This window comes from Papaver somniferum, chromosome 8 (assembly GCF_003573695.1).
Source record: "Papaver somniferum cultivar HN1 chromosome 8, ASM357369v1, whole genome shotgun sequence".
NCBI lineage: Eukaryota > Viridiplantae > Streptophyta > Magnoliopsida > Ranunculales > Papaveraceae > Papaver > Papaver somniferum.
In genome coordinates, this window is record NC_039365.1 from 22,401,795 (window position 1) to 22,426,813 (window position 25,019).

Here is a 25,019-nt window from a genome sequence, read left to right on the forward strand (position 1 = left end):
TCTAGATAGACATAGTATTAAGGAATACAATACGAGGTTTGTTGCTTAACCATTAAACTTTGTAGAAAGACATCTCCATAATCATTTGAATTCTATTGTGATTATGTATGCGTATGAGGTGAGGATTTCATCCTAGGGAACAATGTTTACATGTGTTCTAAGGAAGTAAATTCATGAACTTGGTTTGTGAATCGAAAAGGAAATCGCCAGGTGTTATTGGTTTTGTTATTCATTGCTTATCTTATGAACAACCAATATGTGTGATTAGTAGTTCATGACTTGTTGTGTTCTTGGTAAAACTATTCATAAAGGCCTGACTTATGTATTGGTATGACTTTTATTAATGAAATCGATCTTAAGTATTCACCTGAGATGGTATGATCGGGTTTGTGATTTTATGTATGACCAAAACTGGAAAAGGGGGAATTGATCCTAGTAAGAGGTGCAGTACATCACAAAGTGGAATCGATCCTTGTATGAGGTGCAGCAGGTTTATAGCAGAAAGGGGAACTGATCTTATAGACATGTGCAACATGTTTTTGAGAAAAGGGGAACCGACCCTATGGACATGTGCAACATATTTAATTTAGATACCATATATATGTGGGGAACCGATCCTAGTACCTAGTCAACCGAATTTTGGAAAGCTAGTGTGACTATGCACAGTACTCACATGGAAGTAGAACCGAAACTTGTTTTGTTATAACCGTTAAACCCATGATTTGTGATTGAATGTTATTTCATCAATCACGTAGTTCTTGAAAGTCAGATGAACCAATTCTAAACTTGTTTGGAAGTGTGGAAAATCAGCTTCAAGGTTGTAAGTATGAAAGACAACTTACAAAGTTAGGATGTCGACATACTTCGAACACGTGTTGTGAATGTTTATTATTTAATTGTTCAAAGTTATTCCTAAATAGCTAAGGGAAGAGAATCCCAGGATCGAAACATAAATAAGTTAAGAATCTTTTAATTAAGGTTATTAATTTTATTTTTAGGAAAATAAGAATTAGTAGTGTGCATTTACTAATTAAAGATTTTCTGAGAGATTTCGATCATTATTTTTTGACAGAGCATTTCCAGGAATTATGGAAATCGAATTTGTGCTTTAATGAATATCTTGAGAATATTTTCAGTTTTGGAAATTCCTTGGTGTCCAAACTTCCTAGTCTATAAATACTTGAAGTTTGCATTTCTAGCAAACTAATCCTTGGTAACAGCAAACTACCTCTTGTTGTGCTGCTACTGGTGAAGGCGCCTATTCGGAGAGGAGAGTAACCTAATTAGGCGAAATCTCTTACGGCCGCTCGTTTTAAAGTCTTCTTTGGGATTGAGAAGCTCTATTAGTACCATTGGTGGGAAACTAGATAATTTCGGTTTATATTTTGTTTTTATTGATTTGATTGAATAACGATGGTTGAACTTTGATTGCACCTAGTTTATTTATGCTTTAGGATCTTCTCTTCTGATATAAGATTCACTCAAACTAGTTCAGAGTTTCGACAGGGATCTTTATACTGTTTGTAGTTCTAAAGACGATCTTGTGATAATCCATTGTTAACAGACTTCGTTTGGTGCGTGATTGATCACAAGAGATTCAAGGGATTGTGCGCTGGTATTTATTGAAGATCTAAGAAGATTTGAATACGAAGAAGATATTCAAGATTTCTGATTTGTGGGTTCATAATATTTGGCGTGCACAATATTTGTTTCGGTAAAATTAATAATCGGTTTTATCCTTGTGATAGAATTGGATTGATTAATTGAGTAGATCGGCATCAACACAATTCTTTAGATTAAGAGTGTTGATCGCAAAATATTAACGATTACTTTTGTAATTGAACATAAGATAGATCTAAGGACCTGATGAAGGAGTTTATGTTAAGATAAACAGAAGAGCCTTTGTCCGACTCAAATCACTTGGTTGAAGAGAGTTGATACCAAACAGATTTGTTGTTCCTTTACTATTTGGAATACGAACCAAAGGGATTGTTCCAAGTACGTGTCTTATTTATAAGTTTGAGGCGTGGGAATACAGGCGGAACTAGGTGAACTATAAGTTTAGTTGCTTGGTCTCAACTATACGAAGTGAGGTGTAATTTTGTGTAGCGGCTTAATCCTGAGATTATTCAATTCGGACAAGGTCCCGGGGTTTTTCTTCTTTAGCGGTTTTCCTCGTTAACAAAATCTTGTTGTGTCATGATTCTACAAACATATTCGTCTCATCATTTATGATTCCACAATATCTTTTTTCGCTGCGTCGATTAAGACTATTGTGAGGTGACTGATAATACTAGGCTGTTATTCGGGAATATAAGTTCGGATTATCAATTGGTTCTTGTTCACCTTGATTTATCAAAAGACAGAACAAAACTCATAGGTATATTCGTGGGAGACGGATTTATCAATTATCATAGAATTTTCTGTGTGATACATATTTATTTATTAAAGTCTTCGACTTTGGATCGTAGCAACTCTTAGTTGTGGGTGAGATCATCTAAAGGAATCAAGTACGTAGTATCCTGCTAGTATCATACACGTAGGAGCATAACTGTACCTTGGAACAGTGTGAGATTGGTTGGGGTTCAACTACAGTCCAGACCGAAGTTAGTTTGGAGTAGGCAAGTGTATGTAGCGGCTTAATACATTGTGTGTTCAATCTGGACTAGGTCCCGTGGTTTTTCTGCATTTGAGGTTTCCTCGTTAACAAAATTCTGGTGTCTGTGTTATTTCTTTTCCGCATTATATTTGTTTATATAATTGAAATAATACAGGTTGTGCGTTGTTCAATCAATTAGAATATCCGACCTTTTAGTTGTTGATTTAAATTGATTGACACTTGGATATTGGTCTTTGGTACCATCCAAGTTTATCTCTCTTGTATTCAAATAGAGACTCGCAGTTTTCTTGAGTAAGATTTAAATCGAAAGATAGAGATATAAACTCTTTGATGTACTTTTATCTAGATTGAGTCTGATTGTCTAGTTGATTCTCTAGAAAGTATATTGGAGTTTGTCCATACATATTGCTAAGTGAAATATTGGGTGTGGTTGTTAGACCCCTGCTTTTTCAATTGGTATCAGAGCAAGAAAACACGTTTAAGACCTTACAAGTCTGTGTTTGTAGCGATCTGACTCTATGGACAGAGGTGTTATCTCAATAAACATACCACCAGTATTTGATGGCTCTAATTACTTATGGTGGGAAATGTTATGCGAGCTTTTCTTTAAGCACGTGATTTTAAATCATGGGTACATGTAGTTAATGGCTATAATGCTCCCGTTGTGGCAGTTGGAGATGTAAACGTTCCCAAGGACATTGGTTAATACACCCCTACCGAGATAAATGCTGCAAATCAAAACTTCGACGGTTTGAATGCCATTATACATGCCATTACCTAAAATCTTCAGCACCATGTGTCAAATTGCACTAAGTCTAAAGAAGCTTGGGATATCTTAGAAACCATATTTGAAGGAAATACCAGTGAAAAAGAAGCTAGGCGTCAAAACCTTAATTCCGATTGGGAAAACCTTCGTATGGCAGATGAAGAAACGTTTGATGAGTTTAATCACAAAGTGTCAAAAATTGTTAATGCATCACTTGCATTGGGTAATACTATTCCTGAAAAGGACATTGTGATGAAAATTCTCAAATCGCTGCTATCTAGATACGATCCTAAAAAGCATGCCATCGTTGAGGGAAATAACCTGGATAATCTCTCCAGAAATACGCTGGTTGGGAAGCTTAAGATCTTTGATCACGAACATTCATCCAAATCTAAGGATGTTGCGTTCAAAGCACAAAAGGACACCAAATTACTTGATAAAAGTAAAAAAGTGTATATCTCTGAAGATTATCACTCTGAGACATATTCATCAGATGAAGATCTTGACAAATCAGTCTCGATGATCACAAGACATTTTAGGGATCTTCTGCTGAAGAGAAGTAAACGGTTCTTCAGAGATAAGCCTAAGGCATCAGTCAAACCTCATAATCTTGTTCCTACTAAAAATAGGGATACTGATGAAACTGATGACGAGGATATGCCTCGGTGCTTTAAGTGTAAGGGATTTTGTCATTTTGCAAACGAGTGCCCAAATCGTAGGAAATACACTGGGAACAAAGGTCTTGCTGCAACTCTTGATGAAATGTCTGACATCTATGATTCTAATGAAGACGAGAAATCAAGTGTTGCACTTCTTGCTGAAAATATTGATTTTGATTACTGTAGCAATACATACATCAATCTTTATATTCTTTCCGAAGATAATCCAACTATTCTGGAAGATAAATTTGACCCATCCTTTGGAAACTCTGTTTGTAATGTTTCAGGTTCCACCATGTGCCTAGATACTTGCACATATCAAAAGCCTGATTTTTATCCTAACTTGACGTGTTCGTATTGTTCGTTAAAGGGTCATGAACTATCAAGGTGTTACAATTACAAAAACCAACGAAGGCACGTCAACAAACTTCAACGAAGAGAAAATCATTTAGCAAGAAAGCTTAAACTTGTTCAGAAGACCGCTAAGGTATGTAGGATTTTATCTTCGTCTAAGAAGTTAATTTCCAAGGATAAACCAAGACCGTTAGAGAAGAAAGTATGGTCGAGTCATTTTGATAGACAGAGGTCTGTAGATTCCTCTCAAGAGGAAAATGGTGGAAAAAGTGTTGTTCACCGCAATGCAACTTGATTGTGTTGTGTTTTGAAATCTTGTTTCATGTGCCTGATCAAAAGAGACAATGATTTTGTACCTCTCAAGATTTAAGAAAAGTTTTTTTATTTTTTTCTTAGATTTTCCTTCTTTTTGTCTATCAAACAAAAGAAAGGGAACTATCGACAATTCTGCTCTTCATAGGGTTGAGAGTTGGTCGTGTACGAACCTGTTTAAAGGTTTCAAGATCCTACATTCATATTTCCTTCTTTGAAACCTCTTTTTATCTCAAGACTACTTGTTGAGAAAATTGTGATACCTCTCACAAACCCATACGTTTATGGATACTCCAAGCATGATGACTTCTGATGGGAAAGATGTTAATATGATTGTTAAGCCATCAATCACGATGGAAAAATAAGAATCTCCATTATCTCCAACATTGAAAAGGAAAAAAGTAATGTGAGGAAGCTAAGAGCCGTTCCTTCAAATTCTCAAAATTTTTCTGATGTTCTTGATGGGTTGAAGGAGATGCGAAAGGAGATTCAACAAATAAAATCTTTTGTGTATAAGACTCATGAGATTCAGAAGGCCCTGGTTCGACAACATCAGCCATGAAGGTTTATAGATATAAACTCATATCTTAATGAACCTTATGTTCTAATGGCGGTTGACCACAAGGAATTCGGGGACGATAAAGAATTCTTTAAACCTCTTATAACCTAGTAAATCTTTTATTTTTCTTGTTTTGTTGAGAAGAATAACTAGAGTTTGGAATATCCATTATTGTGATTACACATAGCTATGACCAACGTTTTCGTCTTCTTGTTTTCAGATTTATTGGTTTTGTTAGAGAATTGCTCGGTTGAACCCACCAAGCGTTGGTATGTCAAGTTTGGTTGTCATATTTTAGTGAATCAAAACTCATGTTAAGAGTCGCTTGATTATGTACTAGAGTTAAACTTCGTATAGGTTAGCTTGAAAGTATTTGGATATGAGACATTACAAGTATTGCGAAGTATTGAAGATGTGAAGAAGCAAGGAGCTACAACGACAACAATCATCCTTCCACTTGAGGTTAGTGATATTTGACTTGAATTTTTCATTCCCTAACGTATCTTTCAAGTCGTGCATATTGAAAACATAACTGCGAAGCATATATGAACTCTAGATAGACATAATATTAAGGAATACAATACGAGGTTTAATGCTTAACCATTAAACTTTTTAGATAAGACATCACCATAGTCATTTGAATGCTATTGTGATTATGTATGGTTATGAGGTGAGGATTGCATCCTAGGGAACAATGTTTACATGTGTTCTATGGAAGTAAGTTCATAAACTTGTTTGTGAACCTAAAAGGAAATTTCCAGGAGTTATTGGTTTTGTTGTTCATTGAATATCTTATGAACAACCAATATGTGTGATTGAGTATAACCGCTCACAACTTGTTGTGTTCTTGGCAGAACTATTCACAAAGTCCTGGCTTATGTATTGGTATAACTTTTATTAGTAAAACCAATATTAAGTAATCACATGTGGTGAAATCGGATTATGTCTGACCTTGGGGAAAGGGAACCGATCCTAGTAAGGGAAAGGGAACCGATCCTTGTAAGGGGTGCAGTACATCAAGAGGAACCGATCCTTGTATGGGGTGCAGCAAGGTTTATAGCAGAAACGGGAACCGATCCTTTGGACATGTACAACACATATAAGTTAGATACCATATATATGTGGAGAACTGATCCTAGTACCTAGTAAACTGAATCTTTGGGAATCCAGTGTGACTATGCGTAGTACTCACATGGAGGTAGAACCGAAACTTGTTTTGGTAGAACCATTAAACCCATGATTGTGATTGAATGTTGGGTTGATCAATCACATAGTTCTTGAAAGTTAGATGAACCAATTCTAAAATTGTTTGGAAGTGTGGCAAATCGGTTTCAAGGTTGTAAGTGTGAAAGAGAACTTACAAAGTAAAGATGTCGACAAACTTTGAACACGTGCTGTGAATGTTTATTTCTATAATTGTTCAAAGATATTCCTTAACGGCTAAGGGAAGAGAATCCCAAGATCGAAATATAAGTAAGTTAAGAATCTTTTAATTAAGGTTATTAATTTCATTTTGTAGTGAAATTATAGAATTAGTAATGTGCATTTACTAATTAGATTTTCCGAGAGATTTCGATCGTTATTTTTGGACAGAGCATTTTCAGGAATTATGGAAACCGAATTTTTGCTTTAATGAATATCTTGAGAATATTTTTCGGTTTTGGAAATTCCTTGGTGTCCAAACTTCCTTGTCTATAAATACACGAAGTTTTCCTTTCTAGTATACTAATCCTTCGTAACAACAGATTTACTCTTTTGTTGTTGTTACTGGTGTAACTGCCTATCGGAGAGGAGAGTAATGTCATTAGGTGAAATCTATTACGGACGCTCAGTTTAAAGTCTTCTTTGGGATTGAGAAGCTCTAGCACGACCCGTTGGTGGGAAACTAGATAATTGCGGTTTATCTTTGTTTTCGATTGATTTAATTGACTAATGGTGGTTGAAATCTGATTGCACCTAGTTTGTTTATTCTTGGGAATATTCTCTTCTGATATAAGATTCACTCAAACTAGTTCAGAGTTTCGACAGTGATCTTTAGACTGTTGTTAGTTCTAAAGACGATCTTGTGATAATCCATTGTTAACAGACTCCGTTCCGTGCGTGATTTATCACAAGAGATTCAAATGATTGTGATCAGGTTTTTATTGAAGATTTGAGAAGATATGAAGACAAAAATTATATTGAAGATCTGACTTGGGTTTTACAATCTTTGGTGTGCACAATACTTGTTTCGGTAAAAGAGGATCCAATTAATAATCGGTTTATCCTTGTGGTAGATTAGATTGATTAGTTGAATAGATCGGCATCAACACGGTTCTTCGGATTAAAGGTGTTGTTGGCTTAATATTAATCGATTACCTTTGGGTGATTGAACATAAGATAGATCTAGACCTGATGAAGGAGTTTATGTTGAGATAAACGGGAGAGCCTTTGTCCGACTCATATCACTTGGTTTAATAGAGTTGATACCAAATAGATTTCTTGTTCCTTTACTGTTTGGAATACGAACCAAAGGGATTGATCCAAGTACGTGACTTATTTATAAGTCGGAGGTGTGGGAATACAGACGGAACTAGGTGAACTATAAGGTTAGTTACTTGGTCTCAACTATACGAAGTTAGTGTAATTTTGTGTAGCGGCTTAATCCTGAGAGTATTCAATTCTGGACTAGGTCCCGGGGTTTTTCTGCATTTGTAGTTTTCCTCGTCAACAAAATCTTGCTGTGTCATTTACTTTTATTCTCCGCATTATAATTGTTTTAATAGAATTAAAATAAATTAAATGTTAATTCCTATTTACTTGATAAGAAATCCTATTGTGTTTGGTTAAGTCCGAACCTTTGTATCAAGTAAACATATTTCGTTGTTTTATTGTCTCGATCTCGTATCCATAGATGATCAACGGATTAGTTGTATTTTCTCGACTCAGTCCATAGACAATCACTGTCGGAGAAAGAACTTATAGGTAGGAAAAGTTTTAGCTTGAAGTATATTTGGGTACCCTCGCCTTTTCAATTGGTATCAGAGCAGGAAAACACGAAAAGATCTAACAATCTGTGTAGGTGCGATCCAACCTATAAGAATTGATCTAATGAGTGATTCAGTTAACGTAATTCAAGATAATGAGAACAAGATCTCAAGGAAAACCAATGGAAATTGGTCTCTAAAGTCTTTTCGAAAATCAAAGAAAAAGTCTATGACTAATAAGTTGATTATGAATCAGGTTCCTGATCAAAAAGAGGTGAGTTCGAAACTCAAGAAACGTGGTTTGGACTCGTCTCCAATTCCTTGTGAGAAATATTCTGAAAAAGGGATTCAATTCACTCGTTTGCCCGAATCCTAAATTTGCTAAAATGATGGAAAGCTTTCCCTTGTAAGGGAAAGGGAACCGATCCTAGTAAGGGAAAGGGAACCGATCCTTGTAAGGGGTGCAGTACATTAAGGGGAACCGATCCTTGTATGGGGTGCAGTAAGGTTTATAGAAGAAAGGGGAACCAATCCTATGGACATGTGCAACACATATAAGTTAGATACCATGTATATGTGGAGAACTGATCCTAGTACCTAGTAAACTGAATCTTTGGGAATCCAGTGTGACTATGCGTAGTACTCACATGGAGGTAGAACCGAAACTTGTTTTGGTAGAACCATTAAACCCATGTTTGTGATTGAATGTTGGGTTGATCAATCACATAGTTCTTGAAAGTTAGATGAACCAATTCTAAAATTGTTTGGAAGTGTGGCAAATCGGTTTCAAGGTTGTAAGTGTGAAAGAGAACTTACAAAGTAAAGATGTCGACAAACTTTGAACACGTGCTGTGAATGTTTATTTATATAATTGTTCAAAGATATTCCTTAATGGCTAAGGGAAGAGAATCCCAGGATCGAAACATAAGTAATTTAAGAATCTTTTAATTAAGGTTATTAATTTCATTTTGCAGGGAAGTTACAGAATTAGTAATGTGCATTTACTAATTAGATTTTCTGAGAGATTTCGATCGTTATTTTTAGACAGAGCATTTCCAGGAATTATGGAAACCGAATTTGTGTTTTAATTAATATATTGAGAATATTTTCGGTTTTGGAAATTCCTTGGTGTCCAAACTTCCTTTTCTATAAATACACGAAGTTTGCCTTTCTAGCAAACTAATCCTTTGTAACAACAGATTTACTCTCTTGTTGTTGTTACTGGTGTAGACGCCTATCGGAGAGGAGAGTAATATAATTAGGTGAAATCTCTTACGGCCGCTCAGTTTAAAGTCTTCTTTGGGATTGAGAAGCTCTAGCGCGACCCGTTGGTGGGAAACTATTGCGGTTTATCTTTGTTTTCGATTGATTTGATTGACTAACGGTGGTTGAAATCTGATTGCACCTAGTTTGTTTATTCTTGAGAATCTTCTCTTCTGATATAAGATTCACTCAAACTAGTTCAGAGTTTCGACAGAGATCTTTAGACTGTTGTTAGTTCTAAAGACGATCTTGTGATAATCCATTGTTAACAGACTCCGTTCTGTGCGTGATTGATCACAAGAGATTCAAGTGATTGTGTGCAAGTTTTTATTGAAGATTTAAGAAGATTTGAAGACAAAGAAGATATTGAAGATATGACTTGGGTTTTACAATCTTTGGTGTGCACAATACTTGTTTCGGTAAAAGAGGATCCAATTACTAATTTGTTTATCCTTGTGGTAGATTGGATTGATTAATTGAGTAGATCGGCATCAACACGGTTCTTCGGATTAAAGGTGTTGTTGGCTTAATCTTAATCGATTACCTTTGGGTGATTGAACATAAGATAGATCTAGACCTGACGAAGGAGTTTATGTTGAGATAAACGGAAGATCCTTTGTCCGACTCATATCACTTGGTTGAATAGAGTTGATACCAAACAGATTTCTTGTTCCTTTACTATTTGGAGTACGAACCAAATGGATTGATCCAAGTACGTGACTTATTTATAAGTTGGAGGCTTGGGAATGCAGACGGAACTAGGTGAACTATAGGGTTAGTTACTTGGGCTCAACTATACAAAGTTAGTGTAATTTTGTGTAGCGGCTTAATCCTGAGAGTATTCAATTCTGGACTAGGTCCCGGGGTTTTTCTGCATTTGCAGTTTTCCTCGTCAACAAAATCTTGCTGTGTCATTTACTTTTATTTTCCGCATTATAATTGTTTTATTATAATTAAAGTAAATTACACAAACGTTAATTCCTATTTACTTTATAAGCAATCCTATTATGTTTGGTTAAGTCTGAACCTTTGTATCAAGTAAACATACTTCGTTGTTGTATTGTCTCGATCTCGTATCCATAGACGATCACACGAAGTGTGAACCGATTAGTTGTATTTTCTCGACTCAGTACATTGACAATCATTTTCGGAGAAAGGACTTATAGGTAGGAAATTTTTTAGCTTGAGGTATATTTGGGTACCCTCTCCTTTTCAAGTTTAAACTCTAAATTGCTTGGAAGATGATTTTTGCAGTATTAATCTTTATGGTTTTATATATTGCAATATTGTTATGGGATATGCGTGTTTACGTCCGTGAACTTGATTGTCCCATACTTTGTCAAAAGTAAAATCGTTCGTGAGTTTATATGTATGTATTGATGAAAGAATGAATTGGCTTTTCACAAATACAGAATTTAAGCCTATTATGTCAATTTCTGATAGAAGATAGGTCAAAATCTTTTGTGTTCAAGGATTATGTCTATTGTATGTCATTGTGCAAATGGTGATGGAAAAATAGAATGAATCCTTGTGTATTTCGTACTGTGAGGCTCCGTAATGTGCCTTATGTTGAGCACTAAACAACAAGTTGATTATTTAGCTTTGTTGTTGTTCCGTGAGATACTTTATGTCGAGCATTTTGAACTAAATTAATCATCTTGTTTGGTTATTTAGTTATGACTCCGTAAGTTTTCTTATGTTTGAGCGTTTTTGACTGGGTTGATTATTTTCATGATTAACTTAGTCATTGCTCCATAGATTCTCTTATGTCGAGTATGACCAATTAAATTGATTACTTTTGTGATTAGTTTGGTTTTGTATTTCGATTGGATTAGTGGGTTTTCTTGTGATTAATCTAATTGAGTATTTTTAAGTCTCCATAAGTTTACTTGTGTTGAGCATTTCCAATTAAGTAAATCATGGGTTTTCTTATGATTAATTTAATTGAGTATTTTGGATTCAAATTCATACTTGTATGTAATTTGTTATGTCCAAAGAAATCCTTCTTTTCTCTTTTGAAATTAAGGTCGCTCTTGTTGTTCTTTCGAGAATGACATAAAATGGGGGAGAGTTCTTTTGAACTTATGCTTAATTTCCAAATCTTTGTGGGGAGTGCGACTGTGGAATATTTTAGGGGTTATCTTGTATCTTAATAGACTCCTTGATGAATGCATTTGCTTCGACTTTATGATTGCATCTAAATAAGATGATATATGCTTTCTTATGGTCATGAAATGTCTCTTTCAGATATTTCATTAGGATCCTGTTCTTGTACCTTTGCCACTTTTATTGACAAAAGGGGGGAGAATTAATATGTAGTTCACACTACAAATACATATGGTTTTCGGATCATTATGTAAGGGGGAGTGGTTTCCATGTGAGATGGAGTATTGACTAGGGGGGGGTGACATATCACCATAGTATTGTTGTTAAAGTTGTGATGCAATTGAACTTTGACGATGTGTAATGATACTATGACACTGTATAACAATGATTGAGAACTCTTGTTTTCTCGTTGTTATAGCTACGGATTTTCAACAATGGTGATGCTAAACTTACAACCTTTGGGATAATTGGAGTACTTGGAAGTGACGAAGATTTCAAGTAATGTTGAAGATTAGACATCTGGAATAGGAGCTACAAAAGTTTATATTTTTTTTGTATTCCATATGTATTGATAGTTTGGTCACTAAAATTGACAAAGGGGGAGATTGTTAGAGCATTGATCGGTCGAACTCGCATGCGTTTCTATCTCAAGCATGTTTGTCAATGTTAGTGATCAAAACTATAAGTCTTGATTTCTAGTCTACTATAGCTATGGTCTCGGACTAGGATAGAAAGTGTAGTTGAGATCAAGAACTCCATGGAAATCATCATACAAGACGAAGGACTACTTAAGGAACTGGTGGATCTTCATCGACTAAAAGGTGTGTGGAGACTTGAACTTATCTATGACTCAAAAGTCTATTTATCTCCTATCTTGAGACAAAAGTCGTTTTGCTATATAGACTTAGATTATACACATTTGGTATTTCGAGCCGAGTTTACCTCGCCTATCTATTTCTCGAAATATGTGTTGGTAAAGCTTTCGCTTTAGACAAGTTCATCTTTACCTAGTGACGAAAGTCATGATATGTTTCAATCACTTTGAAAATTGCTCTGACGAAAAATGGTTTGTAAATAACAACTATATAACGTTCTCTGAGAATGTTTCAATGATTGAAATGAGAGTTTAGACTATATAACCATTTGGAGGATATAAGCATTGTTGTGGAAACACATATATGTATAAGTCCTTATTTCTTGAACCGAAGTTTGCGAACTTTGTTGATCAAGTGAACCGGAGTAGTGCGTGAGCTAAATCCGCGAACTGGCGAAGTTCTCAAACCCGAGAATTTCTGCTGGATTTTGTGAAATCCATCCGGGAACTTAAGTTCGCGAACCCAGTCCGCGAACTTGAGTAGGTTATGTCTAAAAACGATGTTTAGTGAACTTATCTTTATAAATTAAGGAATGCAAGTGCAAACCATGGCTATAGAGTTCATGAACCGATTCATGTGAATCAAATCATTTTTGCTTCAATTGTTTCTTGTGTAGTACATAATATTTCCTTGCAATTGAACAACTCTCTAACTAGTTTATTTGAGTCATTTGAACTAGTTATGGTGAAGAAGAATATGGTAGATATGAAAGTGATCATATGGCTAACCATTTGGTTAATTATTGTTGCACCAACTAATGTACAAGTTTGGGTACGGTTACACAATATGCCGATGTCTTATCTATAAAGTTTATAGATAAATTGGGTATTCTCAATTTATTTTATTCCATCCGGGATTTTCTTCCTTTAGCTATTAAGGAATAACTTTGAACAATTAAAGATAAGCGTTACTGCACATGTTCAAAGTATGTCGACATTTTTACTTTGTAAGTCCTCTTTCATACTTACAATCTTGAAACCGATTTGCTATACTTCTAAACAAGTTTAGAATTGGTTCATCTGACTTTAAAGAACTACGTGATTGATCAAGAACACTCACTCACCAAATATGGGTTTCACAGTTCTACCAAAATAAATTTCGGTTCTACCTCCATGTGAGTACTTTGCATAATCACGATAGTTACCAAAATTCGGTTGACTAGGTACTAGAATCGGTTCCCCACATATATATGATACATAACTTGTACTTGATGCACATGTCCATAGGATTGGTCCCCCTTTGTGTAAAAACGTGTTGCACATGTCCATAGGATCGGTTCCCCTTTCTTCTAAAAACTTGTTGTACCTCATACAAGAATAGATTCCCCTTTGCGATAGGTTTGACCTCTTACTAGGATCGGTTCCCCTTTACCCAGAGTCGGTCATACCAATAATACTAAATCGATCATACCATCTCAGGTGATTACTTAAGATCGGTTTCACTAATAAAAGTCATACCAATACAAAAGTCAGGCCTTTGTGAATAGTTTTACCAAGAACATAAACAAGTCATGAGCGGTTATACTAATCACACATATTGGTAGTTCAAAAGATATGGAATGAATAATAATACCAATAATGCCTGGAGATTTCTCTTTCGATTCACAAAACAAGTTCATGAATTTACTTTCTTAAAACAAATGTAAAACATTGTTTCCTAGGATGAAATATTCACCTTATACCCATACATAATCACAATAGCATTTAAACGATTATGCCGATGTCTTATCTATAAAGTTTAATGGTTAAGCAATAAATCTCGTATTGTATTCCTTAATATTATGTATAACTAGAGTATAACCATTCATGCTTCACAGTTTTTTTCAATATGCACGAACTGAAAGATACGTTAGGGAATGAAACAGTTCAAGTCAAATATCACTAACCTCAAGTGGAAGGATGATGTTGTCGTTGTAGCTCCTTACTTCATTACTTCTTCAAGTCTTCGAAATACTTGTAATGTCTCATATCCTAATACTTTCAAGCTAACCTATACGAATTTGACTCTAGTACATAATCAAGCAACTCTTAAAATGAGTTTTGGCTCGCTAAAATATGACAACAAACTTGACATACCAATGCTTGGTGAGTTCAACCGAGCTATGCTCTAACAACAAGAAAATGTCTGAGAAATATGAAGGAAACAGTCCTAACCCAGCTTGGATAAAGATTTGGAAGTTGGATGCTACTGTTTATCTATCATGGAATTATTCCCACTAATGCTAAGACTGTAATATCCTCAGCTACATTGATGTTTCAAGCTTTCTTAGTTGAGAATCAATATCAATAGTTGAAACTTCAGACATCTTGAACAAAAATCTTATTATACGAAATCGATATTGTTCAAGAAGTTTTTATATCAAGACGAAAACCTTTTACCCGAGTTTTTGAAATACCAAAAATAAGATAATATTTGAATGGATACCTAAAACTTGTAAAGTAGAACAGAAGATCGGAACTAAAACCAATATAGATTTCCAAAAAAAAAAGGTTTTCCAGAAAAATAATAAATATATAAGAAATTTTGCATATACTTATCATGAACATTCTTTTCTCTCAGATGTTATACTTTTATTATTATAAAGCAACCTTATACAATATTAGAAATACAATTTTAGAAAACATAATACTTCTCATTATATTTATGGTAAATTCCAATCTTAAAGACTTTAGATAAAAAAATCTTAAAATATTGCATATTTTTTGTGTTCTTCGAGAGTTTACTCAATTATTTGGATACTGAGCACAAGATGAGGAAGTTCGATCCAACATGACTAAGTAATGATGGTAAGGGATTTGAATCACTCACAGACAGACGAATTATAGGATGTTTTACTCATGTCCATAATACTCTTGCGAGTAAATTGACGTTTCTGGAAATTCTTTCTTTTTGTTCGATTTTTTGAACTTGATTCCCAGCATTGAAGTCAGAACATGAATGGCGTGATTTCTTCAAAAAAAAAACACCTATTCTAATGGGAACATGTTTGTCATTATGATTCGTGAAACCATGATCATTGACAGAGCATGATCACTATGATGATTTCTCATCACTTAATGATTAGAGGAAGAATCCAGGAATTGACTACTTCTTCTTTTCATATACTTTGATCATTGAGACTGATTAGACATACACGTAAGATGATGGATCTTAAAGACAAGATCCGAGGATATTTTTTCTTAAAATCGGTAGGACCAGACGCATGGTCAATAAAAAAAAAACTAAATGAGTTTAGTTCTTGTTTGTCTTAATCCGATTCCGGCACCATTTGGAACAATGACCCATTTTGCGAATATAAAAATGAAACCCGTTCATCTAAACCTGAAATGATAGCTAGAAGGAAATTCAAGGCAAGTTACACAACCGCCTCTTACTAGTATTTAAGATCCTAAGCCTTAAATACTACATTGTTATGGCATTTTCCATGATGTTTCTAGAACACACTTCAATAATAAGTAGAAGCTTTCACGATGAAGTTCCTCAGATATGGTATGGTATGCCATCTTCTAGTCAAAAATAACAGCGAGTAACCTCTCTTTGCGTTAAATGTACCCAACTGGCAAACAATTTAAAGGTTCAACTAATTATCATTACAAATACTGATATATGCTGCTAAGTAAAACAAAAATTATACTGCTAGTAAATAGTTGAATCAAAGAAAGTTGTGCTATTAAAATTTCTACCATAGTGTTAGTAAATAGTTGAATAAGAGGTAAGTTTTTATTCTCTTACAATTTCTATCATATTGGGAGCTAGGAAAATACCCTCCTTAATACTAAACTGCCCAAATTAATTTTTTTACTAATAAACTATACCCAAACTACCTTTTACTATCCAAATACATCCCAAATGTCCTAGTAGATATAATCACAAATATTCACTGACCAACAGTCTCCATAGGTCACCAACATCAAGCAGAAGAATCATCATCCAGAGCGAGAACTCCGGGGAGTGTCTTTCCTTCTATAAGAGCCTTATAGGCATCTCCTCCGAGTGAGATGTGGCTGAACTTGTCGGCCAGACCTAATTCATTCCAATCTGCAGCTAAGTCATCACCTCCAATGATGGTCTTTGCTCCCTTCCCACTAATTTCTGCCAACTTCCAAGCGGTTGATTGAAATGCAAGAAACAATTAGACATCCATCAGAAAAAAAAAAATGAGTTTTTTAAGTGAGCACGGAGATCATAGACCAAAATATTTACTATAGTTAGGTCAATTTATCACATTGGACGACTTATAATTTGTTGTCATATATAAGTTTGAGATATACAATAACTTAATTAGTTCCAGCGAATTTTTTTCTTCTTTTTTACATATAATATTTCTTGTATTATACAAATTTCCTATTTACATATAAATATTTGCTAGTAGTATATCAGTTAATGTATAAGCATTACAAAATAAAGTTAACACAATCATAAAAATCTCGTTAACGTATTTACTTAATAAAAATATTATGTGCATTTATACAAACTCAATCACAAAAAAGCGTCTTTTGTGTTAAAAATGTAATTTCTTATGACATATGATTAATATTTATTTTTGCATATAAATATTCGCCTATGAATTTGTTTTTCACATATAATTATTTTTATGTGATATAATATACTTTGTTTTCATGTTAAATATTTTTTGGACATGATTTTTTTTTTGAGAATATTTTGATGGACAGAAAAAATAATTTTGTAATTCGTATTTTAATGAGTTTGAACATCAGAGACATTTTTCTGCACCTATACTCTCCCTTTATCTATTATGTGCATTCTTATGATGTTCAAGAACGAAACATGCCTACTTTATTAAAGTACAGTTATGGATTCGCCATTGTGGTTTCTTTTACTCAAACTTGCTTGATTTTGTATTTCAATACATATAATGTAACCACGCCACTATGAGAATCCTATTTATTAATATTGGAAAAAACAAAGACGACCCTCATACTCCAACTGATGATGGTACAATAACTTATGTGAATGATTAAGATTTTCTGGTAGTTTGATTACATGGAACTTCTGTTCATGGAGGTCGAACGATGTGACTCCTGGTCGTACATTTGCAAATAAAGAGCTCCATTAGTATAATGACTGCAGGGTGGATAGACGCTAGTGTGTTCACTCAAAATCCTTGTGAGTGGCCTTGTAGTGTCATCGGGTTTTTAATCTCTTTCCATGGTTGGGTACTAAGTGCTTGGAATATATTTTTCCATCACATGACCACTTGACGATGCACATAACCTCGTACTATTTTGTCAAAGAATCATATCCAAATCGACAATCTACTAGGGTCACAATATATATGGCCTGAATGCGAGAGACAATTCGAAGTTTCTCAAAGAAGGCTGTTTTTAGGCATACCTAAATCTTTCTAGGCATACAAAATAATAGTCCCATCTTGGGTGATCTTATAAGGGGTATCCTATGGATAGTTCAATTACCTGTATATCCTTAATACAAAAATCTAAAATCAGTTTTCTAAAAAATCAAAATCAGTTTCCCTTAACATCTCTTCTTCTTCCTCCTCTAGCCGAACTCTTCCCCTCCCAAGAAAAAAATAATAATTCATCACCGTGATTAATTGTCGATTCGTAAAAATTTGATCGTCGATTAAACTCAACTACATAATGACTCGTACAAATAAAAGCAGGGACTAGGCAACCCAAATCGTCTTATAATCCATCAATTGAAGAAGAAGAACCAATTGAAGATGAAGGTGTAGAATCTGAAAATCAACCACCAATTGAACCAGACATTGAACCAACTGCATCTCCAACTCCGGAAATGAGGATAGGAAAGTAAGTGTTACAAACCCAATCTCCTATTTGTTGTTTTTCATCGATTAAATGATGGTTACGGTGTTGGGTTCGGCTCAAAATTGAGTTGCGTTTTTAGTCGAACTGTTCTTCACAAAAGCTTCTTGTAAGTGTTTATGAACAGTTCGGCATGAAATTTCATAAAATTTCAAGCCGAACCTAGTCACAGATAGAGATGCATATGGGTTCGGCGAACCTAGCACATTTACGAGGTTCGGCTATTACGATGTTCACATTATGTGACGAACCAATACAAAATTCTTACCCCAACAATTATCAGGAATATAAATGATCAGGTTCGGCCTATATAATACATATGTAAATAGCCGAACCATGTACCACCAAAAGGTTTGGCGCTTACGATTTTCTCAATATAAGCCGAACCTCACATAATTTTTCTTCTAGATCACATAGGATTAGGTTCGGCTCATTATGACATTTTTAAACAAGCCGAACTAGGGGCTACAAAGTGGGTTCGTCTCGTAATAATAACACTTTCAGCTTGCCGAACTGTTCATTAGTTGTCAACATCCGGGTGGGTTCGGCTGATATATTAAGCCGAACATATTCCAGACTTGCCGAACCTTAGTGAAAAAACACAAACTTTTTATGATTTTAAGCTACAAAAGTGAGATTAAACATAAGATAGAAGTGTACCCTCCTCATCCATTGAATCAAATACAAGCTTTTTTCTCATTTTCCCCTTCTCCTTCTTCAAAAAAATCTAACTTTTTTTTTTACTCAAAAATTTTCATCTACACAAATTTATAAGTAAATAATCTCAAAACTAGTCACTAATCAGAATTATTTTAACTAATCTTTAGTATTAACACTAATCCTAAAAGGGCATATTTTCCATTAAAAAAATTGGTTAAGGGGGCTTGCGATTTTGTTATTTCACATCCTTTTCTGTCTTTATTAGGTATGCTTAATAAGATTCATGTATGCCAAAAAACAGTCTTCTTCTCAAATTTACTTAAGTTGAAGATCTCAGTGACAAAATATTGTTAGGTCTAGTCACTACTTATGGGTCCAACAAAGAGGTTAACCCTTAATAACTTGATAAGGAAGAATACTAATATTTGTGATGTTAGGTTTAGTATATATATTAGAATTGAAAACATGGGGAGTTGCTTGCCGTGAATACAAAAAAGAGAGAACTTTTGTGCGGCCAATCGAAACAGGAAGATTATGAGAGAAAAAAGTGCAACCACTATTAATGGATTAATTGGTGATGTTAATGTTTTGAGTTAGCTTGAAGAAGAAGAGTGTTCTAGCGAAGCACCGGTTTGGTTTGTGAATATTTATCCACCACATCCTCATCTCTTCAAAGGGGTAATTCTAGGGTTTGTCCAAATCCTAGTAGTAGTAAGTTTCTCATATTAATTCCTTATTTTGTTATTAGTTGAATCTACCTTATTTGGTAAAGAATTAGTTATTCATCGTTAGCGGTGAGTAGAGAAAGAGGCCATTGTTATCCAAGTGCTATATGCACCTTGAAGTTGTGTGAAACCCAGTTTGGGAAAAGTCGTTGTAACCCATTATTTATCATAGTGGAAGCTTGCCAGTGGTTGTTTACTCTTCGCATTGAAGAGGTTTTTCCACGTTAATCTTTGGTGTTGTGTGATTGGTACTATTTTCGTTATATTTGGGTATTGCGTATTATTGATTGTGTAGTTTTCATATGGTGCATAGCCTCCCGGATCGGGAATTTCCCCAACAAGTGGTATCATAGCTATGTTGGTTGGGATAACCGTGTGCAACTATGGAAGATGGTGTAACAATTTTGTGACATCGTAGTAAACCTATTAAGGTGTGATTGTTGCTGAAAGAGAACAATCACAATTCAAAATAAAAGGGGGTGGGTGGGGGGGATAATCACTGTTTATTAAAAATGCGTAACTGAAGAAAGATTTTAAAAATTGTGAAGTCTGACAGTTTCAGAAATTTGTGGAGAAAAGAAGAAAGTTTTTTGATGAATGAAGGAAAAGAAGAATATAAATTTCTGTTGGTTGTGAGAACATGGGAAAGGAATGTAGCCTCCTTTGGGAGAGTAAGTGAGCGACCATTAAAGTTTCTTCGGTGAAGAGAGTGTAAACTCCATTGAGAGAGATGAAGAGTTTTTCTTCTCGTTTCCTTGTTAATGAATCCAAGAGAGAAAAGAAGGTTGAGACAAGCCAGGTGAAGCTGATGAAATTTGATAAGTAGAGGGAGTTAGTTGAGAAAATCCATACAGATGATAACGATCCTAATATGACGACAAAGTCACTATCAAAGTATAAGCATGTACGTTTCAGCAGCAACGCAGATTCGATGGTGACAGATACCTCGCCATAAGTCGTGAAGGGGAGATTGTTGGCCTAGTCACTCCTTATGAGTCCAATTGAAAGGTTAACCCTTAACTTGTTAAGAAAAAATACTAATACTTGTGATGTTAGGTTTACTATATATATATATATTAGAATTGAAAACAGGGGGAGTTGCTTGCCGTGAATACAAAAGAGAGAGAGCTTTTGTGTAGCCAAGCAAAACAGGGAGAAAAAGATTACAACCACCATTAATGGATTGATTGGTGGTGTTAATGTTTTCTGAGTTAGCTTGAAGAAGAAGGATGTTCTAGCAAAGGTCTGGTTTGGTTAGTGAATATTTATCCACTACACCGTACATCTCTTTAAAGGGGTAATTCTAGGGTTTGTTCAAATCCTGGTAGTAGTAAGTTTCTCATCTTCCTTGTTTTGTTATTAGTTGAGTCTACCTTATTTGGTAAAGAATTAGTTATCCATAGTTAGCGGTGAGTAGATAAAGAGGGAATTATTATCCAAGTGTTATATGCACCTTAAAGTTGTGTGAAACCCAGATTGGGATAAGTCGTTGTAACCCATTATTTATCATAGTGGAAGTTTGCCGGTGGTTGTTTACTCTTCGTATTGAAGAGTTTTTTCCACATTAATCTTTGGTGTTGTGTGATTGGTCTTATTTTCGTCGTATTTGGGTATTGCGTGATATTTCTTGTGTAGGTTCCTATTTTTCATAGCGTCTCGGATCGGTAATTTCCCCAACAAATATTTCATATACATGCCCTTACACCATAACATCCTATAATATCTATCAGTCACCAGAATGCATGCATGTTAAATCATTACAATAACCAATAAGGCAACTGTTTTCCAAAATTGTAATATGACACATTCTGTTATTACTTCCATTTAAAAATTCAGATTTTTTCAAGTAGAACTAGAGGTGAGATTATACAAATCGCAGATCATTAAGGATTGAGTTGAACCATAACTAACTAACACAAGAAAATCTTATCAAAGTTTTGACAGGAAGTTTTTGTAATATTTGGAGAAGTACCTCGTGAGGAATGTGTGCACGAGGACGACCATATCTTTTTGCCTCCGCGTCATTTACTACTCTACGTTTTCATTTCTGCATTGCCTCTCTTTGTAAAAGTATCCTGTTGAGATTAGGTTTCCAGTACTTGTTCAAAGTTCCTTATTTCTAATCAAGCGGGCCGGATGCATTACACCGGGCATGAAGATATTATATAAAAGAAGTTTTTACTGCATCCAAATAAGATGCAAAGAAAAACAAGGTGCAACCAAGTTAGAGCATGCAGTTTGTTCCAGTTCTACAGTTAAACAAGCTGCCACTAAGTTGGGGCCTGTAAGACGGGAGACTGAATCACATTTCCATGGAAAACAGTACAGTTTTCACTGAGAAGCTATAGTTTAGAGACAAACAAACAATTTTAATAAAGTAATCAACCAATCAATCTCTGTACAATATCTTTCTAAAAATAAAAACATTTCAACTTCATCATTATTTACATGAAACATCAAATACAAAAACCTTTATAGTTCATTCTACTTGAATCCCTCTAATTTCAAGAGTTTCTAATTTCTTGGGTGTTTTATAGTACTTCAATAGGAGTGAACAACAAACAACACTAACCGAAGAAGAAGTCAATGCAGCACCAGCTACCCAAGGTGGTAGACGGAATCTAGTGGATGGGAAAAGAACCTCAGCAGCAATTGGAATGCCGAGGATGTTATAACCTAAAGCCCAGATGTAGTTTAGACGAATACGAGAACGATCTCGGCTGCTTCAATGGAAATATTTGTGCCAGCACCTATTGTCATTCCAACATCAGCAGCTACCAGTGCCGGCGAATTATTTATGCTATATCCAACCATTGCCACGATAAAACCCGAATTCTATCAATGAGAATAAAGAAAATTTGTTATTAAAACAAGATCTGACATTTTACTTTGCTAGGAGGTCTAGGTTATATCTAAGCAATAAGTACCTAATGCTAACAAAATTAACATTTTTCAACTCAGTTAGCATATTTTTAATACCTGCACCTCCTTTATTTTATGTGCTTTTTGGTCAGGCTTTGCTTCAGTATAAACTTTTTCAATCCCGACCTCCTTGGCAATGGACTTCGCAGTTCCCCAATTATCGCCAATCACCATAATGATTTCAATGTTCATGGACTTGAGAATGGAGATGGCCTCCCAAGCACCGGGCTTTAACGGATATGATATGGTTAGGACCCCAACCACATGTTCATTCATTGATACCAGAATTACGGTTTGTGCCAACTCTTCAGTTTCTGCAAGAAACTCTTCAGCATCAGCTAGGACTGAGATACTAGAATTTTGCAAAAAACTTTTATTCCCCACAAGTTTTTTTTTTGCCTTTAACAATGGCTTTCACAACATGCCCAGTAATGGATTCAAATTCATGTGCTTATGCCCACACTTGATTTTCTTCTTCTCCTCTGTATTTCTTGGCATAGTCAACAATATCCTTTGCTAAAGGGTGCACACTGTTAACCTAATCATATTTCAGGATTCCAAACATAAGTATAATTCAGTCAACTAATATATTTCCTAAAAAACAACTGGAAAAGCAGAGAAAGCAAGCATACCTCAGTTGCAGCAACAGTTCAAGAAAATCATGAACCCTTTTCAGAACCTTTGTGATGACGACTACCGGTTTATCAATAATAAAACCCGAATTCTATCAATGAGAATGAAGAAAACTTGTTGTTAAAACAAGATCTGACATTTTACTTTGTTGGGAGGTCTAGGTTATATCTAAGCAATAAGTACCTAATGATAACAAAATTAAAATTTTTCAACTTAGTTAGCATATTTTTAGTACCTGCAACTCCTTTATTTTCTGTGCTTTTTGGTCAGGCTTTGCTTCAGCATAAACTTTTTCGATCCCGACCTCCTTGACAATGGACTTCGCAGTTCCCAAATTATCGCCAGTCACCATAATGCTTTCAATGTTCATGTAATTGAAGATGGAGATGGCATCCCGAGCACCGGGGTTTAATGGATCTGATATGGCTAGGACCCAAACCACCTATTCATTTATTGATACCAGAATTCCGGTTTGTGCCAACTCTTCACTTTCTGCAAGAAACTCTTTAGCATCAGCTGGGACTGAGATGCTGGAATTTTTCAAAAAACTTTTATTCCTCATAAGTATTTGCTTTCCTTTAACAATGGATTTCACACCATGCCCAGTAATGGATTCAAATTCATGTGCTTCTGTCCACACTTGATTTTCCTCTTCTCCTCTGTATTTCTTGATTTTCCTTTAACAATGGATTTCACACCATGCCTTTGCTAAAGGGTGCTCACTATTAACCTGATTAGATTTCAGGATTTCAAACAGAAGTATAATATAGTCAACTAATATATTTCCCAATTTTGCTGATAGAAACCTGCCTGAAATCCATCTGGGCCTGGGGCTGACCATGATCTTGTCTGAGCCACATTGTTATTGATTTCATTCTCATTTGGAACTGCTATTAACTCTAGCTTTTCTGTCTCTGTAATCCAAGGAGTAATGAGGTCCATAATCTCATAGTCATCTTCTGGTAGACTAGTTGTGGCAATTTCCTGGAAGTGTTCCTTGAGAATTGCAAGTATCTCTTACCTTGAATCTTTCCATTCCACATGCTTGTTTTTCACAGCATATATTTAATTGCAACTTCTTCTGTAATTGGCCTGAGCATGAAACACTTTAGAATTCATGTCTTGGTACTTGATCACATTTTTTCTGGATTGTTGATAAGCAGTTCTGTTCTTGATTTCATACAGGTTTTTTAGTTATTGTTGTAATCTTTGATGCTCTTAAGTGTCTATCATCTGCTGGTTCAAACAATTTTGGATTTGGTCTTGAGTTTCTTTTATTTTTCTATTTGTGTCTCCATATTCCTTTAGTTTCCACTCCTTGAGGCTCTTTTTAGTAGCTCTGATTTTGTTTGTAAACTTGAAAGCTTCAGTGCCTTGTGAATTGCATCTCTAGCTTCTTTTGATTTCTTCTTTACATGTTTTGTTTGATAACCAGTGTTCATAGAATCTGTATGGTTTTCTGAGGCTTTATGATTGAGGGTTTGTGATTAGAAAAATTGGAGCATGATTTGAGCCAGAGGGGATAAGATTTTTTGGAATGACATTTGGGAAAAGATTCATCCAACAAGGGAAACACAAGGCTCTATCCAGTCTTGTTCTAACTTGATTTAATTGATCTTTGTGGTTTTACCAAGTAAAAGGGCATCCTATAAACGAGATATCAATTAGGCCTAAAGAGGTTACAGTGTTTGACAATTATTGCATGAGATTGAGTTGCGTTGATTGAGTACTTTATCTTTCATGGCTGTACAGAGTAAATTTAAAATCTCCCATTATGACCCAAGGAATATCC

General features: G+C 35.0%; 1 pseudogene; it reads right to left on the reverse strand.

Moving 5' to 3' along the window:
• Window positions 1–22,151: 22,151 nt before the first annotated feature.
• Window positions 22,152–24,270, reverse strand: LOC113305255 (annotated as a pseudogene).
• Between the last annotated feature and the right edge of the window lie 749 nt (window positions 24,271–25,019).